The sequence below is a fragment of the Arachis duranensis genome, chromosome 2, assembly GCF_000817695.3.
Source record: "Arachis duranensis cultivar V14167 chromosome 2, aradu.V14167.gnm2.J7QH, whole genome shotgun sequence".
Lineage (NCBI taxonomy): Eukaryota > Viridiplantae > Streptophyta > Magnoliopsida > Fabales > Fabaceae > Arachis > Arachis duranensis.
Genome location: NC_029773.3, coordinates 8,832,320 through 8,852,077, shown reverse-complemented (window position 1 = coordinate 8,852,077; position 19,758 = coordinate 8,832,320).

The following is a 19,758-nucleotide window of genomic DNA, read 5'->3' as shown; positions in this document are numbered from 1 at the left end:
TGTTGATGGTGAGTATGATATTGATTATGTACAATGATGGTTGATTGGAAATGGTATTATTGGAAATTGGGATGAGATAGTATGTATGGCATGTTTATGTGTTTGTCTCTTAGCCATTTGATTGAGAAGTGTTAAAATGGTGGGATGATGTTTTGTGAATTGTGGTGAAGTATTGATGTGTGAGTTGAGGAGGCTTGATGTTGATTTTGGTACATTTTGATTGATTTCAAAAAGGGTTGAAATTGGCATATTTTGGTTGATTTTGAAAAGAGTTGAAAATGGTTTGTTTTGAAAATGGCACCTTGTGGTTTTGTATGAAAACATAATTTTTGGGCATACTTTGATGGGACATAACTTGGACTACGGATCCCCGTTTTGTGCCGAACTTGTTTAGAAATGAAATGGATCCGGGATGTCCATGCCGTTCAAAGAACGGGCAAAAAACGATTTAAAATGAGAAAGTTATGTCCATCGAAAGATTGGGGGTTGAATTTGTGAATTCTGTAGCTTTTAACTTAGAAAATTTTTAGCAGAATGACCTCCACGCGTAGGTGCACTTGGCACGTGCGCGTCGTTCTTCAAGAAGGCACTATCCACGCGTGCGCGTCGATGCGCTGTACCAAATGCCTAGCCTTTTTCCCGAGAGTTGTGCCCGAGTTGTGCCAGTTTTGTGCCTAGGACACAAATGTACCCGCGCGTACGCGTGGTTGACGCGTACACGTCGTTTGGATGTTTTTCAATCCGCGCGTCTGCGTGTATGACACTTGCGCGTCGATGAGTTTTGTGGCCATCCACGCGTGCACGTGGAGTACACGTACGCGTGGCCTTGTTTTCATCGCAAAGTTGATTTTTGAGTTTTTAAAGCCAAATTTCACACTTCTAAGCCTCCGATCTCACCACTCGTGTCTTAAATCATTATGATATGCCTAGCAATGAGAAAAGGAGCTAGTGAATGTGGTAACTTGCGAGTGAAGCAAGGGAAAAATGAATGATCAATGAGGATCAAAGATGATTATATAAGTTGCGGAGGATGGCTGATAAACCACTATTTCATGGTTTATATTGTATTTAATTGAGTGGTTTTATCAAGCTTTTCACCCACTTATTCATAAGATTTGCATGATTTTACAATTCCTTCTTAGTTTAGTTCTATGATTGAAAACATGCTTCTTTGGTCTTAATTTAGCTAATCTTAATCCTCTCTTATTACCATTCGATGCCTTGATTTGTGTGTTAAGTGTTTCAGGCTTCATAGGGCAGGAATGGCTTAGAGAATAAAGAGGAAGCATGCAAAAATAGAAGGAACACAAGGAATTGAGGAGATGACCAGCGAGAAGTCACGCGGTCGCATGGCTCACGCGACCGTGCGAAATGGAAGAAATCAGAGTGACGCATTCGCGTGCCTGACGCGACCGCGCGGATTGGAAGCTGCACGAACGACGCGAAAGCGTGGACGATGCGCACACGTGGTATGAGAAATGCTAAGTGACGCGAACGCGTGGACGACGCGGACGCGTGACGTGCACGATCTGCAGAATTACAAAAGTTGCTGGCAGAGATTCTGGGCCGCATTTCAACCCAGTTTTCGACCCAGAAACACAGATTAAAGTCAGGGAACTTGCAGAGACTCAACAAGCTTTCATTACTCACAATTTTAGGTTTTAGATGTAGTTTTTAGTGAGAGAGGTTCTCTCCTCTCTCTTAGGATTCAGGATTAGGATTAGGATTAGGATTTCAACTTCTTCATCACAAGTTCAATGTTCCTTCAATTTATTTTCTACTTTTATTTATTACTTTAGTTGATTATTTGATGTTGCCAATTTGGCTTATGGATTTCTATGTTCAATCTGACTTTCTATTTAATATAATTTGAGGTATTTCAGACTTATGATTGTTTTCTCTGATTTATGTTATTGATGCTTGGGCTCTATCCAAATTATTTTCATTCAAGTAGATTTTATTCCCTTTTGGTTTTGGTTAAGAAATCAGTAACTCTTGAGTTATCAAACTCATTGTTGACTAAAAATTAGAATTTTTCAAGGATTAATTCGAGATCCAATAATTCTAACTTTTCCCAAGGAAAGACTGGAATTTGAGGATTTGAATTAGTTCATCCACTTAACTTACCTTCATAGTTATAGGTTAACATAGTGGGAGAAAAATCCAATTCTCATCACAATTGATAAGGATAACTGGGATAGGACTTCCAATTTCTCATACTTTACCAAGAGTTTATTTTACAGTTATTTATTTATTTTACTTGTCATTTATCATACTCATTCATCATTCTCAAAACCCCCAATTTACAAAACTCATAACCAATAATAAGAACATACCTCCCTGCAATTCCTTGAGAAGACGACCCGAGGTTTGAATACTTCGGTTATCATTTTATTTAGGGATTTGTTACTTGTGACAACCAAAACATTTGTGAGAAGGGTTGATTGCTTGGTTTAGTAACTATACTTACAACGAGAGTTTACTATAACCTCTAAACCATCAATCTTCAGTTCTTCAATGGCAGTGGAAGTACTTGTTATGCCATGTGCCGAAAGGCCGTGATTGTTAATGAATTGGCTGGTTATGGATTTAACCGAGAGCCGGATGGCTAGATTATTGCCGTGTTATAGTGGAGCCATGATTAAGGCTAAGTATAAATACATATATGCTGTTGAATGAATTGTGAATGTTGTACTTCTACTATCGGAGATGAGAGTTTCCCTGGGAAAAAGCAGTGGCTAGCCACCACGTGCTCCAGGTTGAGACTCGAAGCTCTTTTGACCCTATGTCGTCAGGGTGGCCGGGCACTGTGAAAGCCCCGGATGAGCTCACCCCCATAAATATTCACCAGTAAGGGTGATGGATATGGATCATGATTATGATCAAGTTTATATTGAGTATAACTCGAGTTGGGCAGACACGACAGAGGGACAGTCCAATGGTTAACTACCAGGACTTGTCGGGTTGGCTCTATAACCGACAGATGATATCATCAGACATTAGGGACATGCATTCATCATATGCATACTATGTGAATTATTTGAGATTGCCTATTTGACTGCATATTACTTGCTATTTGTCTAAATGCCTTATTTGTTCCTATTTGTATATCTCTTGTCTGAAATAATTGTGTTTGCTATATTATACTCCTAGCTTGTTTATAAGCTTTGATTTTATCTGAAGGGAGTTCTAGTATTGCTTTCGGCTTTCCTCTATTATTATATATTATATATGTGGAAGCTGTTACCATGCTGGGAACCTCTGGTTCTCACCCATGCGGATTTTGTGGTTTTCAGATGCAGAACGTGAGGTTTCTCGCTGAGGCATGCTGGAGATTTCTGGATTAGCGAAGATCCTTTATTTTCGGGACTCTGTTTTGATTTTATGATTTCTCTTAGATGTTTTATCTCCATTGAATAATACAAAATGTGATGACTCTTCTTATAGGAGATTTTGGAGAATAGGTTCTCTGTCTTTGTGTCCCTTTGGGTTTCCTTGGGGTTTCTTTATTTTATTTACTTGTATATATATGTTGCTATGCTCGGACTGGTTATCTTCGCAACCGGATTTTGAGTTTTGATATTCCTATTTTTGGCACTCTTTTGTATATATATAATATCGCGTTGGTTTATTCTTGTTCACTACGTTATCGATCGGAGTGTTGCGCTTTTCGAGTTACGTTTTTTGTTTTACCCCTTTTTCTTAGAAAGGCTCCTAGTTATAATTATTTTTCACAATACTATTCGTACTAAATTTTTATTTTAGAGGTCGTAATACCTTGCCATCTCTGAATTATGACTTAAGCATAAGACTCTGTATGGTAGGGCAGTGGCGGAACTTGAAATAAAATTTTTGGGGGGGGCCAAATAGAAAATAATTATCAAAATGCTTTTGATATGGATTCCATTTAAGATAAGCTCGTCTAATCTCATCTCTCTAGTTTGGATGATATTGTCAAATTTAAAGCCATTTTTCAGGATCTCGTTCCAAAAAATTAAAGTCAAACTCATCAGATATAACTTTTTGAATTTTTGAAGGTTGTATCTCACTTTTTTTTTGTGATTCATTAAAGTAGAAGAACTATCTACAGATGTTGATATTGTAAAAGTTATATGTTCTCCTTCTTAAATATTAGCCTTCCTCTTAAAAATGCATCAATTCTTTGATTTTTCATTATTATTTTATATAAAAATTTGAATATATATTTTGTAGAATATTTAAAGAAGAAGTTAGAAGAACAAATATTAAAATTTATAATATTTATTAAATTTTTTTATCAATTTATACAAATATAATATATTAATATTTATTAAATATTTTATTATTTTTTATCATATAAATAATTAAATTAAATAAATAATAAAATATAAAATAATATTAAATTAAATAAATAAAAATATCTAATTTTTTATATTTGAGCTTAAAGGTAAAGAGAGTGTTGTTTATTGAACTTATTGGGTACTTTAAGTCATAGTAAAGTATTTAAATCAATTGAACTATTTTTTATCTTTTGAAAAAGTACTACTAATTTTTTTATAAAAAGTTTGGGGGGGCCTTGTCTGAACTAAGCTCCACCACTGTGGTAGGGTGTTACAGAACATCTCCACTGAACCAAACAGAAATCATGCGCTGAATAAAACGTGATTAATATTCATTCATCAAGAAAAATATTTTCTGCATGCAAAAAGACTCAACTGACCACTTGACAGTCAAATGAATTAACATGAACAACTCCACTGAACATAACTCAATTCATGTTTTGAATAAAACGCGATAAACATCAATCAGCAGGGAATAAGAAATTTAGCCTACCACAATATCTAGCGGCACAATGTATATTCGTTCCTGAAACCGGCGACATTTTATTTGGTTAAGAATCATGCTATGTATAGTAACCACCTACAAGAAGAAAATTTATGAGATATAATGTATAAGTGTCTTTAGAAAAATCATTAACGTTAACGCAACTGGCAAAGAATTTACCGTGCTTTCCACTTGTTGTTTGGCTATTAGAGACATGAAATGTTGTCTAAACCCATCGTAATTTGCCTCATGCTTCAAGACGAATATGACATCATATTCGTTGCTACTATCTTTGGTCTGTTTCACATGTGTCATTCAATGATAACACTTTTCTATCAACTCCTCCGTGATTTCTTTCTTTTTCTCCGGATTTTTGTAAAGTTCAGCAGCTATGAAGCTCGGCTCGGCACTTGTTGCTTCAGCAAATTTCAATGCTGTCGTCACCCCAGCATCTACCACTGCGTCTGCCAGGACTTCAAGCTCTGACACCGTCGGCTCAGAGGTTTAAGTTGTTTGAGTCACTGTCACTTGAGACGAGGGAGTTGGTTGAGATGCTGGGGGACTTATCTCAAGGCTGAAGGAAGGCACATCATCTTCCCATTGCCTAGGACGAGCAGTACTACAGACGAAACAAATTAGTGAACCGAAACAAAACAAACAAGTGAACCGAAATTATGCATATTTGAATAAGCAGAAAACTTACAAATCAGGCTGTGCTTCTTCTTCCAATTGCCATGCCTTCAGAGCTTGTTGGCATGGTTGTTGTTATTGTTCGGGAGGGCTACTGCATTAAACAAAAAAAAGTTCATTAACGACCTAGAATTATTATCCTATACCATTAAAACTAATAAAAAAATTCTAATTACAACGTAAATGAATAATGAAAAAGCAGTATATAACACATAAGATTATGAAAAATGGTATTAATTAAAACTTACACATTAAACAGAGGTTCTGGCTCCGTCTTCCTCAGGGAAGATTCCTCCGTGGCCTGCTTTTTGGGTTCCCCAGGACAGCTGGAAGAAACAGAAGAGAGTCCGAAAATTAAAACACATTGAATTCATTTTTGGACGAAACTGAACCACAACTAAACCATGTAGTGAACCGAAATTATCAAGATTTGTACAAGCAGTAAAACTTACACATTAATAGAAGATTCTTGTTCTGATTGCCGTGCCGATGCTTCTTCGCAGGAGTACTGTTGCATTTTCGGACAACTAAACCATGTAGTGAACCGAAATTATCAAGATTTGTATAAGCAGTAAAACTTACACATTAACAGATGATTCTTGTTCCGATTGCCGTGCCGGTGCTTCTTCGCCGGACTGTTGTTGCATTTTTGGAGTGCTGCTGCATTACACAGAAAACAGTTCAATAATGACCCCAAATTATTATCCTATACCATTAATATTAATAAAATAATTTTATGTGCGACTTACTCATTATCAGAAGGGATATAGATATAGTCATCTTTTAGTAACTTTTCCTTAAGAGAACAAGGAAGAGATACCGCAATAGGATCTCTAGGGAATGTAAAGAATGAAGAAGTTAATGTTGAATAATTAGAATAGTTTTTGAGAAACCGAAAGTTGCAGAAAAACTCACATTTTCAAAGGTTGAGAACGAGTTTCTTCTTGAACCTCAATTATTTGTAGGTCGGAAACAGGTGTAGTGCTACTAACATTTAAACACGATTTCTGTGTGATTAATTAAACATAAATATTTATTACCTAAATCTAAAAGAGCAACATAAATATTTTTAACTTACACTGGTGAAGTTCTAAAACTCTTCTTTTGATGGATTTTCTTTCTTCGAAAAATTTTTATCGGGGTTTCCGGGGTATTTTTCCTAATAAAAAAGATACCAAATTAAAATTAGCAACCAAGATTAAAAGCAGAGGTCTAGAAACACATGAAATTCATTTCTGGACCCCACTGAACCGAAAGTAAAGCCCGCACTGAATGAATTTACATGGTATTGTCTGGGGCATTCACAGACAGTGTGGAGCTCGCTTGAGTCTGTAAGATAGGTTTGCTACCCAGATTTATAGTCGGCAGTCTAAGCAAGATAAATAAATATTACTCACTGAATGCAGAGGAATTATAAGAGGTTCTATCAAATGTTAGCAAACAAAGAAAAAGGACTCAATATAAGAAACGAATCTTACGTTGCAGGGAAATTATTTCGTGTCTCTGTGGAGTCAAACCTATCTGAAGCAAACATCTCAGAGAAATCATTTCGTTCTTCTGTGGAGTCAAACCTATCTGGAGCAATGTTTGTTGTTTGAGCTCCATCATTTCTTCTCTTTGATCTCTTTTCTCTTAACATTTCCAACGCCTTTCTCCTTCTTTCTGCAGTGCTGTCCTTTTCTTGTTCAATTCTGAAAATTCATAAAATGAGTATCAATGAACCTAAAATGAAAGCATGAATAACCGAAAATATGATTTGAGAAACTTATTCCTTGTCAGATTCAGTTTTGCTATCTGAATCTATGAAAACAAGCTTTGCTGATTTGGTTTGTTTTTTGGCCACCCTCCCCGGTTGTTTTCTTTTTACAAAAGAACCACAACTGAAGACACTAACAATCAAGTGAATGAAAAGCAAAACTAGACCAGTTTGATAGCATATAATCACATATACTAACATCACCCGATACTTACTAGCTTTCAGATTAACTTGTGCTCTCTGAATCCGTTGGCACATGCTTTCTTTTTTTGCTTTCTTTTGTAACTACCTTTTGTGGTTGTTTTCTTTTCTTTGTTGTTGTTTGTTCGATTTCTTCTTCTCTTCAATACATAAGAACAATTTTAACCAAATACAAGTAAAACGAAACCAATATGAACATCAAACTTACTAGTTTTCGGATTTACTTCTGCTTTCTGAATCGCTTTCTCATGTTGATTCTAAATCCATCTCAACAATCTTTTGTTTTTTAACCAGCCTTTGTTGTCTTATTTTCTTGGCTGGTGGTGTTTTTTCAGAATCGGATTCGGATTTAGATTTAGAAAAAGTGTCTTCTTTCGAAGAAGAATCCAGATTAATATTTTTCTTTTTTTTTCTTTCTTCCCATTTCCTTTCTCTTTCCCCTTCAAAAAAGTTAGTGTCTTCTCCACCTTCTTTTTTTTTGTTTTTCCTCCTTTTTTTTGCTTTCTTTACAGAAGTCCCTAAAACACAAACTTATTTAGTTAGCAGAGTATTTTAGAAGCATCTAAAACGAGCAAATATGATAACAATCAGGTGAAACAAAAAGAGCCAAAGCAGTGAATCGAATACCAATCATGTGATGAATAATACGTGATAAACATTCATTCATCAAGAAAAAAATTTCTGCATGCACCAGGACTCAATTGAACAAACTAAGAATAAGGTGATTCAAAATATCAGACCCCACTTAATCGAATAACATTCATGTAGTGAATAAAATGTGATAGACATTTAATCATAAAAAAATATTTTTGCATGCACAAGGATTCAAATGAACACAATAACAACCAAAATAAAGATCACATTTTAAAATAAGTCGATCTACTAAATGAAGCAAGTCAATCCAATAACCTTAAAATGCAACTAGAAAAAATTTTAGGGAGAAATTTTTGTTTAATTTACCATTGTGTCTGTTGCTTCCTATGAAATCCGCTTAAGCATCATCTTCTTTGTCCAGTGGGCCACCCATGGTGGCAGGGGAGCATCAGGTCCATCCAAGCGAGGGAATTTGGTTTCATGGAAATAAATAAGCATGAAAACAAAAACACAGCTGTCAATGGACTATTTCTTTCCCTTTCTTTTGTTCTCGATTCCCTTTCTCAAGAAGCTGAGCACATGATTTGCCCAATCCCACCGTCGGATGTTGCCCACACGAAAGATAGGTAGCTTGTGGATCGGGAAGGCCATGCTTACCGTTGTTGGCAGCAAGAAGTACTTCTGACGACAAAAGTCCTCCGAAATTGTTGCCGGTTCTCCTCCCCTTCAACACTCATATCTAGGACAGACTTTGTCAAAGTCGCCAACGTAACATATTTGAGGCTGTCAAATTTTGCCTTGTCCGCCTCATTCAGTTTGCCATACTCAACCTTTCCAGGAAAATGATTCCCTACAATATTTTAAAAGTAATAAATCACCCAAAAAGGCTCAAATTAATTTTCTTTACCCAAATGAACTGAAATCAAAGGAACCAATGAACTGAAAATAAGCAGAAAGTGTATTACTGATATGGTATTTTACAACCCACACTACTAACCGGCAAGTGCACCGGGTCGTACCAAGTAATACCTTACGTGAGTAAGGGTCGATCCCACGAGGATTGATGGATCAAGCAACAATTCTTGAGTGATAAGTTTAGTTAGGCAAGCAGAAATTGGTTTTGAGATGTTCAAAAGGTTTAAGTTCGAATTCAGAATATCAAAAGTATAGACAATTAAATAAATTGGGAATAAAATATGGAGAAAATAGTTAAGGCCTCAGAGTTATCTATTTTTCCGGATTAACTTTTCTTACTAACTATTTTAATTATGTAGGATTTAATTTATGGCAAACTATATGTGACTAGACCCTAATTCCTTAGACCTTTCTAGTCTCCTCTAAAATTTATTAACTGCCAATTCCTTGGTCAATTAATTCCAATTTAGAAGCTACATGATCAAATTCCAGTTTACATGCCACAAAAACTCTAATTATCCAAAAATAAAAAGATTATATGTCACGTATCCCGTTGAATCCAGATAATTAAAATTTAGGAGAATATGTTTTCAAGCTGTTGTTCTAGTAAAGAGCTTTTCCAAGTTTTACAGGAACTCAAATAGAAAGAGGGTCATACTTCCGTTCCACCCAAATTCATAAAATAAAGTGCGAAAACAATTCTTAAATATAAATCCAAAACATAAAATAAAATAGAAAAAGCAATAAAATCAATCCATACAAATAGACAGAGCTCCTAACCTTAACAATGAAGGATTAGTTGCTCATGGTTCAGAGAAGAAAACTAGGATTGTAAATTTGTATAGAATTCCTTAATAGAATCCCCCTAATGGAAACTGTTCCCAATAGAAGAGAAGTCTCCCCTTTTTATAACTAATCCTAATTAATTTAAAATCTAATATTTAAAATTAAGATAATATCTTTTCCTATTTTAAAAATAAATTTGAATTTAAATCAGAATCAACTAACTACTCCGCGTCTTGTAACGTGGGGACCACTTGACTTCACTGGATCCGCGCCTAACTTGGGTGCTAAAATGGGGCCCAGAAATCACTCCCAGCGTTTTCTGCACGTGGCGCATGTCACGCGTACGCGTCGCTAGTCTTCTTCGCAAGTCACGCGGACGCGTCACTCACGCGTACGCGTCGCTGAGCAAATCTTCAAATCACGCGTATGCGTCAGTCACGCGCACATGTTGCCGTGGATACCTCCAAATCACGCGCACGCGTCAGGCACGCGTGCGCGTCGCTTCTCGCCGCTATCTCCTTTGATTCTTGTGCTGCAGAAACTCCGTCAAATTCCGACGAATGCTACCTAAAATAAATGAAATTTCCCAAAACTCAAAATAGCATCCATAGTGGCTAAAATATAATTAATTCTTAATTAAACTCAACAATTTAAGTGCAAATTCATCTCACGCATCACAACACCAAACTTAAACTGTTGCTTGTCCTCAAGCAACCAAAACTAATATAAGCTTAGGATGTGAATTTGCATGAGAATGAGAGTTCGATTAAGCTCGTGTCTCTTTTTATAGTGGGGTTTATAACTGCAATCCTGAATAGGTTTGGCATCTTATTCTCCTTTGAATCAGAAGACTGTCACTGTCATCTGGAATTAGAATCCGGATAATATTATGAATTCTTTGATCTTTTATAATTCAGTTTAATCCTTGAACACAGCAAAATTTACTTTAATTTATTTTTCTTTGGTGCTTTGCACCTTGAGCCTAGCCGTGACTTTAAATGTTTTGTCTCAATGATTACTTGACACAGAAACACCACAAGCACTTAACTGGGGGACTCTCTTTGAGTCCTGATTTTTCTTTTAGTTACTCCCAGAGAGTGGTGCTCAAAGCCTTTGGCATACTCTGTTAAACGCACTTGGTCTCGACTCTAAGTGTTACTTGACACAGTCACACCACAAGCATATGACTAGGGAAACAACTCTTTGAGCTTTTAATCATGTCTAACCTCCCTAGTCATTGATGCTCAGAGCCTTGGACCTTGCTTTTATTATTATTATTATTATTATTATTATTATTATTATTATTATTATTATTATTATTATTATNCAACATCCCTTGATTCAAATTTAAATATGCACTGTTCATATCATGCATTCAAAAATCACAGAAAATACTACCACTTTTAAGTAAATGAGACTATTCTTAAAATTAGACTCAATTTCTCATGCAATACATAACTTCTTTTCTTTTTTTTTAGATTCAAGTTCAGTGAGTGGTACATGAAACATCTTTTCAGCATTAAAGAAATTAAAAAAAAAACTAGTCCTAGAATTCTAACTAATAAAAGATCATGCAACAAACAAAGCAAAATAGCAGAAAGCCAGAACATAACATAGAAAAAAGAGGGGAGGAATAAAAATGAAAGGAACTCAACCACCTTAGTTATCCTAGCGGTCGCTTTATTCTTCAGGTTGTGCTCCTCCGTGAAGATGATTCGCCTCCCTTTTGGTGCCATAGGAATAAACAGAAAAGCTTTAAGCGAAGCGTCAACACCAAACTTAAAGGTTTGCTTGTTCTCAAGCAAATAAGAACTGAAAATAGAAAGAGATAAGTATTATGAGGAAAGAAAAATAAAAGGATAAAAGAATAAAAGAGAATTAGGATTGGGAGAGAGAGAGAAAGAAAACTGGGTGGCGAACTAGTGTGGCGCAAGCGACGCGAACGCGTGCAGCACGCGTTCGCGTGGGTCACGAAATTTCCATAATGACGCGTAAGCGTCAGGCACGCGTCCGCATGCCCTGGGTTTTGTGCGATTTGTGCAAAGCCAGCCGCGCACCCCCGCGACTTTCTGTTCGCATGGCTTGGGAGTCAAATTTTCATACGACGCGTTCGCGTCATGCATGCGAACGCGTGGATGGCCATATGTGCAATTGACGCGGACGCGTCAGTCACACGTCTACGTGACCAAATTTGTGCTTTTAGCACACTTCTTGCCCCAAGCCAGCACAACTCTCTGCCCAAACACTCTTTTACGTCGATTTTGCAGGTCACGCGTTCGTGTCAGTGACGCGCCCGCGTGAAGTGCAAAAATCACAAATGACGCGAACGCGTGGGGTACGTGAACGCGTGGGATTGTTTGTGCGAAAGGCTCCATTCCTGCGCCACTCCCACACATCTCTCTGTTAAATGTTATTTTTCACGCACATGCATATGACGCGTACGCGTCAGCGACGCTTGCGCGTCATGTGCTCCTCTTCTCTTTTTTTTAATTATCCGGTTCCTTTTCTAAAATAGCTGCATGATCAGAAAATTAGTAAGAACTCAATAAAAACCAAATAAGTAAGAAAACTACTACTACGAAAAATAACTAAAAATGAAAAGAAACGATCATACCACGGTGGGTTGTCTCCCACCAAACACTTTTAGTTAAAGTCCTTAAGTTGGACATGTGGTGAGCTCCTTGTCATGGTGGCTTATGCTTGTATTGATCCAGGAATCCCCACCAATGTTTGTAATTCCAATGGCTACCGGGATCCCAAACTAGGCGCATAACGCCTTTGAGCAAGTTGAAGTAAGTGACAAGGCCTCAATAGTGTTGATTGTGGGAATGAATTCCAGGGTCCCAAACCTTGCTTTTACATCCGTCTTCTTGTGGATCACCATTGTTCCCACCGGGTGGCAAGCAATCTGGATTCTCACAGAGACATCCAAACAACCTTCTAGACCCCTTCAATTGAGCTCTACACCAATTCTTGCACTTCAATTTGGAGCATACAACCATATTGAACCTTGTTTAACAACTCTTACCACTAACCATCTTCCTCTTACTCTTAATGCCACAAAGAGCTCTAAGTTGATCATCTGTCTCTAGTAGCCCATATTCAAGTGGGAAAGTACGAGTTAAGCATAGGAATTTTACCCACTTGAATGTTGTATTGGATGGTGATGGTGGTTTTGCAAGCTCCACTCCCTTGTGTTCTTCTTTGAATTCTTCTACCTCTTTGCAAGCTTTCTCAATTTCAACCTCTTCCTCTTGGTAGCTGTCTTCTAATTCAATCTCTTCTTCATTGCTTACTAAAGGCATGGGAGGTTGTGCATCTTCCTCCTTTGCTTTTGCATCTTCCTTTTCTTCCATGTGTGAGGATGAAAAGTTCTCTAGTTCACTTGATTATAAACTCCTTTGATTGATTTCCTCACTTTCTTCCATAGGATCTTGCATTATATCTCTTGGGAAGGAATTTACTTGCTCCTCTTCATGTGACTTGATTATTGCCTGCACATAGTTCTCTATATTTTTAACACTTGTCTTTATATCATGTAGGCATTCTTTCATGAGGAGCTCAAGATCTAATGGTATTTGAGATGAATGGGAAGATGGTGGCTCTTGATATGGGTAGAAGGATGATGGTTCTTGATATGGGTAGAAAGGTGGTGATTCTTGGTACGAATATGGAGATGGTGGTTCGTGGTATGAATATGGAGGTGGTGGCTCTTGATAGTTGGAACATGGAGCATTGAAGTTTCTTTGGTTTTGACTTTAACAACCAAAATTTGGATAGTTCCTCCATCTACCATAATATGAATCACTACTCGGGTGTGAGTAGTAACCCATGTGATCTCTCTCCATTATTTTTTCTTAGTACAAAACACCAAACAGGATTAAACGCACCATGTGGTAAACAGAAAAGCAAAGAAGAAAGAACATAATTCTAAGAATTAAAATAAAACTACTAGGAAACACCAAACTTAATTTCAGAAATTAAGAAAAATATTGGTGCTATTTATTTATTTATTTTTTTCTTTTTTTATAAAATAATTTAAATTTTTTTTAAAAAAATCAAGTAATAAAAGAAAAAAATTAAAACGAAATAGGGGAGGGGGGAAAGAAAGTAAACGAAAAGGAAAAAAGAAAAACAAATAGCGTAAACAAAAGGAAAAAGGAAAAAAATTAACGTAAAGAAAGGAAAAAAGAAAAATTAACATAAGAGAAAAAAAAAGTTTTAAAGCAAAATCCGGGAAGAAAGAAAAAAAATAATGAAATAAAGAGAATCAAATTTTTTTTTTCAAAAATTTAAAGCAAAATTTTTAAATAAAATTAAAACAAAAACGCCTAATCTAAGCAGTCAAACAACTAATAGTTGTCAATCACAATCAATCCCCGGCAACGGCGCCAAAAATTTGGTGCGGTATTTTACAACCCACACTACTAACCGACAAGTGCATCGGGTCGTACCAAGTAATACCTTACGTGAGTAAGGGTCGATCCCACGAGAATTGATGGATCAAGCAACAATTCTTGAGTGATAAGTTTAGTTAGGCAATCAGAAATTGGTTTTGAGATGTTTAAAAGGTTTAAGTTCGAATTCAGAATATCAAAAGTATAGACAATTAAATAAATTAGGAATAAAATATGGAGAAAACAGTTATGACCTCAGAGTTATCTATTTTTCCGGATTAACTTTTCTTACTAACTATTTTAATTATGTAGGATTTAATTTATGGCAAACTATATGTGACTAGACCCTAATTTCTTAGACCTTTCTAGTCTCTTCTAAAATTTATTAACTGCCAATTCCTTGGTCAATTAATTCCAATTTAGAAGCTACATGATCAAATTCCAGTTTACATGCCACAAAAACTCTAATTATCCAAAAATAAAAGGATTATATGTCACGTATCCCGTTAAATCCAGATAATTAAAATTTAGGAGAATATGTTTTCAAGCTGTTGTTCTAGTAAAGAGCTTTTCCAAGTTTTACAGGAACTCAAATAGAAAGAGGGTCATACTTCCGTTCCACCTAAATTCATAAAATAAAGAGTGAAAACAATTCTTAAATATAAATCTAAAACATAAACTAAAATAGAAAAAGCAATAAAATCAATCCATACAAATAGACAGAGCTCCTATCCTTAACAATGAAGGATTAGTTGCTCATGGTTCAGAGAAGAAAACTAGGATTGTAAATTTGTATAGAATTCTCTAATGGAATCCCCCTAATGGAATCTGTTCCCAATAGAAGAGAAGTCTCCCCTTTTTATAACTAATCCTAATTAATTTAAAATCTAATTTTTAAAATTAAGATAATATCTTTTCCTATTTTAAAATTAAATTTGAATTTAAATCAGAATTAACTAACTACTCTGCGTCTTGTAACGTGGGGACCACTTGGCTTCACTGGATCCGCGCCTAACTTGGGTGCTAAAATGGGGCCCAGAAATCACCCCCAGCGTTTTCTGCATTTTCTGCACGTGGCGTATGTCACGTGTACGCGTCGCTGGTCTTCTTCGCAAGTCACGCGGACGCATCGGTCACGCGTACGCGTCGCTAAGCAAATCTTCAAATCACGCGTACGCGTCAGTCACGCGCACGTGTCACCGTGGATACCTCCAAATCACGCGCACGCGTGCGCGTCGCTTCTCGCCGCTATCTCCTTTGATTCTTGTGCTGCAGAAACTCCGTCAAATTCTGCCGAATGCTACCTAAAATAAATAAAATTGCCCAAAACTCAAAATAGCATCCATAGTGGCTAAAATATAATTAATTCTTAATTAAACTCAACAATTTAAGTGCAAATTCATTAGGAAAAGATAGACAAGATGCTCACGTATCAATTACCACCATGGGTTATCCCAGCACAGCTGTTATCTTGACAGGTGTTATGTATATTTCTTCATGGAGAGTTTTCAGGCATCCACGATACTCATCATAGCAATCAATCAATTCTTTCAAGAGGGCGTGAGAGACGTTCATTTCTGGGACATGTGCCAGGGCACCGAATCCCATTTCTTCAACTATATCTTTCTTTTCCTGACTGAAATTCTTGAACACTGTCGCTATTGTCTTGGTTTGGCATCTGCAATCATGAGTTTTCTGCAAGGTTTTGAAATAGAATGTTATGGTATATTTATAATACAAAATAGATTTTATTCAAATCAAAGCGGATAAATATATTTAATGTGCTTACGTTATAGCGCGGCTTCTCCTTCTTTGTCACCATTGTCTTCTTCATTTTTCTTGTAAGGACAAAAAAGTTTGGTCATTACTTCACTCAATACACCGACAAGTACAAGCATGCATATCTTAATCAAGTGAATGAAAATGCCCCAGCCCACTAAACATGATAAATTATGAAACACCTAGAAAATCATTCATGCATGCAAAAGAACCAAACTGCACACACTAACAATCAAGTGAATGAATATGGTCCACCCCATTGAACCGAACACCATTCATGTGTTGAATAAAACCTAATAGACATTCAATCAGCAACAAAATCATTTCTGTATTCAAAAGGACTTAACTGAACACACTAACAATCAAGTGAATGAAAATGAGTAACTCCACTAAACGGAGCAATATACATGTGCTGAGTAAAACGTCATAAACATTCATTCATCAAGAATAGTATTTTTGCATGCAAAAGAAGTCAAGTGAACATACTAACAATCAAGTGAATCAAAAATAGCAACTCCACTAAACTGAATGAAAATAAGAACACATTTTATTTCAAGCCCTGGTTACGTTGTAAAAATAGAATCAGAATACGTCGATCTACTAAACGAAGCAACTCTATCCAGTAAACCTAAAATGAAACTAGGAAAAATGTGAGATTGCAGTATTTAAAATGAATAGTAGTTTTTCTCATACCTTCGCTAGTCTCTGTTGCTGTGGTGGTTCATTTTTGCTTCTTCCTTGCGAAATCTTCTCGTGATTCTTCTCTAGTAGTAATTTGTGCAGAGAGCGTGAGTAAAGTTCGAGTGATTTTGAGAGAGATTCGAAGAGAAGGAACGGTTTCGTGCGTGTTGAAGAAAAAGGAACGTTTTTCCATTAATCATATTTCGTCATTAATCCTCACTTTACTTCATCTTCAAGATACCACATTTCCTAATTTTTCTCATTACTAGACTTACTATTAAGACTTAGGACTAAAAGGATGAAAATGGAGACTTATAGGTCTGAAATTCTGTTTTAAAAACACAGAAACTCTTATTTGCTGAAAACAGGGTCATGGTACGCATGAGCGCAAAAAATTCCGGGTCAAGCGTATGCATTGCCCTTTTCATGTACGCATATAGGTCAGCTCGAGGAACATGTATGCATATGGGAATGTATGCGTACGCATACAATGCAGCAGCTCCAAAAAGCTGCTAAGTCCATAATTTACAGCTTGTACACCAAACTTTGATCGAGCATAAATTTCTCATTTTAAAATATTTTTCCTCTGTTCTTGAAACGACATAAACATCTCAGACCCAATTTCATTTCTAAATAAATTTGACACAAATCGGAAGTCCAGAGATGAAGTTATGCTTCGCCAAAGTTGGTCAAAAATCACAAATCCTTTTAAAACTAACCCAAGCTTACCAATTCAACCATATACCCATTTTCTCATACAAGCCACAACCTACCAATTTCCTACTCTCATGAATCTCAACTCAACAATTCAATTCAAACAACATCCAATCTCTCAAGTTCAATAATCAACAAAACCTCATGTTCAAACACTTATATATTACTATCATTCATTCAATCACCAATTATCAACCATATACTTACCGTCCTTACCTCTTTCCGGCCTCCGCCCCAAATTCACGGCCTTTGGCCCAATATTTCATCAAATCAATATGCATAAACTTATCACTATATAATTCACCATCCAATACCATTTTCAATCAACACAACAATAATGCACAATTCTACAATCCGTATCCAATATCATCCACTACACATATAATATGGTGATGAGTTTATGCATATTGATTTGATGAAATATTAGGCCGAAGGCCGTGAATTTGGGGCGGAGGCCGGAAAGAGGTAAGGACGGTAAGTATATGGTTGATAATTGGTGATTGAATGAATGATAGTAATATATAAGTGTTTGAACATGAGGTTTTGTAGATTAATATGCATAAACTCATCAAATCAATATGCATAAACTCATCACCATATAATTCACCATCCAATACTATTTTCAATCAACACAACAACAATGCACAATTCTACAATCCGTATCCAATATCATCCGCTACACATATAATACCAATCAATCATACCATTCAAGCTTAATCCTAGAGGCACCTAACCTAGGAATTCACATTATATCACACAGTACTCAAATGAAACTTAAATCGTACCTCTTGGAGCCAAAACAATTAAGCCTCTTCTTTGGAAGTCTCCACCAACCTTAGCTCCAAGCCTTACCAAAGCTCCACAAACAACATCAACCCCCACTTGTGCACAAAAATCACCCAATGCTCTAGCATAACCAATTTTCACACTTAAAATCAACCTAGGATTCATGAAATTGATAAATCACAAGACTTAGAGAGTTCTTTACCTTAACCCATAGAATTTGTTGATGAAGCTCATCAATGGCTCATACTAGAGCATCCTTAAACAACCAAAATCACAAGATTTTCTCAAAATCCAAACTAAATTCGAAATAAAAGAGAAAAAATGAAATTGGGCAGAGGTCATTGAAAAACTCACCACAATACTTAGATGAAATCGAAGAGGGCGACAAGAGCGATGTGTGACCCTAAACAGCTCGTCAATTGGAGTTTTAAATTGTATTTTAAATATTTTTATCTTTCCAAATTATAAATTCTATTTTTTTAACCTTCTTCACTTATAATTAATATTCTCAGCTGTAGTACCGGATAGATCTCAGCCAGTACTATCGGTCAAATTTTTTATTCGCATTTTTTACGCAGAAAACTATGTTTTCCGACTCAAAAAATCCACTGAGTCCAAATATCATATTTAAATTATGAAATTCCGATTACTAAGTTTTTTAACCATGTTCGCTCATATTTATTTTATTATTTAATTAATTTCGATTTCACCGAATTTTACAAGTTTTATGAGATAAATTATAATATCAAATAAATAATTAAAATAAATAAAATTTAAAATTATTAATTATTTAGAATTTATAAATGAATTTAATAATTTTAATAACTTATATACGAATAGAACATTTTAAATTCTCAATAGTAAATCATAAAAAAATTTCAATAGTAATGCCATTTTATTGAAAATGTATTTTAGAGATGATAATTAATGTGCTTGTAGTTTTACAAGAAGAATGCATTAATTATTTAATGATCTTATCAATATATATATTTATCTTTATGGGACATGATTTGATATTCCAAAGTTGTTTGGAGTTTTAGTGCTCTTTAACTAAAAGAAAGAAAAAAATTTGTATGAGGTTTTAGTGCTCCTTAATTAAAAAGAGAGAGAAGAATCAACATTAAATTATTAAAAAAAGAGAAAAGAATCAGCATTAAAAATCTATTTTGCTAAATTTTTTGTTTTAAGTTAAATTTATTTTATTTTTAGATTGATATTAAATTATTACAAAAATAAAAATTTAAAAGAATTAAAAGGGAAAATACTTTTATTATTTTAAATTTTTTTTATTTAAATAAACATACTCGTATTATTTTAAAATTAATACGAATAAATTTATTAAAATTTTTAAATTTTAAATAAACATATTCGTCTCATTTTAAATAAACGTTCTCGTATTATTTTTTTAAAGCGGTTAAATATGGTCTTTAAATATCTCAACAAAAGAGTCGGATATATATAATCTTTTAAATTAATAACTTTAGAGTGTGTATATAGGTACATAAAATCTGAAAAGATTCATAAATCTTGTCTAAAAAATATAGTTAGAGATATCTTTTACTTAAAATAATAAAAATCATACGAATACGTTTAATTTTATTAAATTAAATTATTAATTTAATTTATATCTATCTAAATTTTTTAAATAAAATTTTT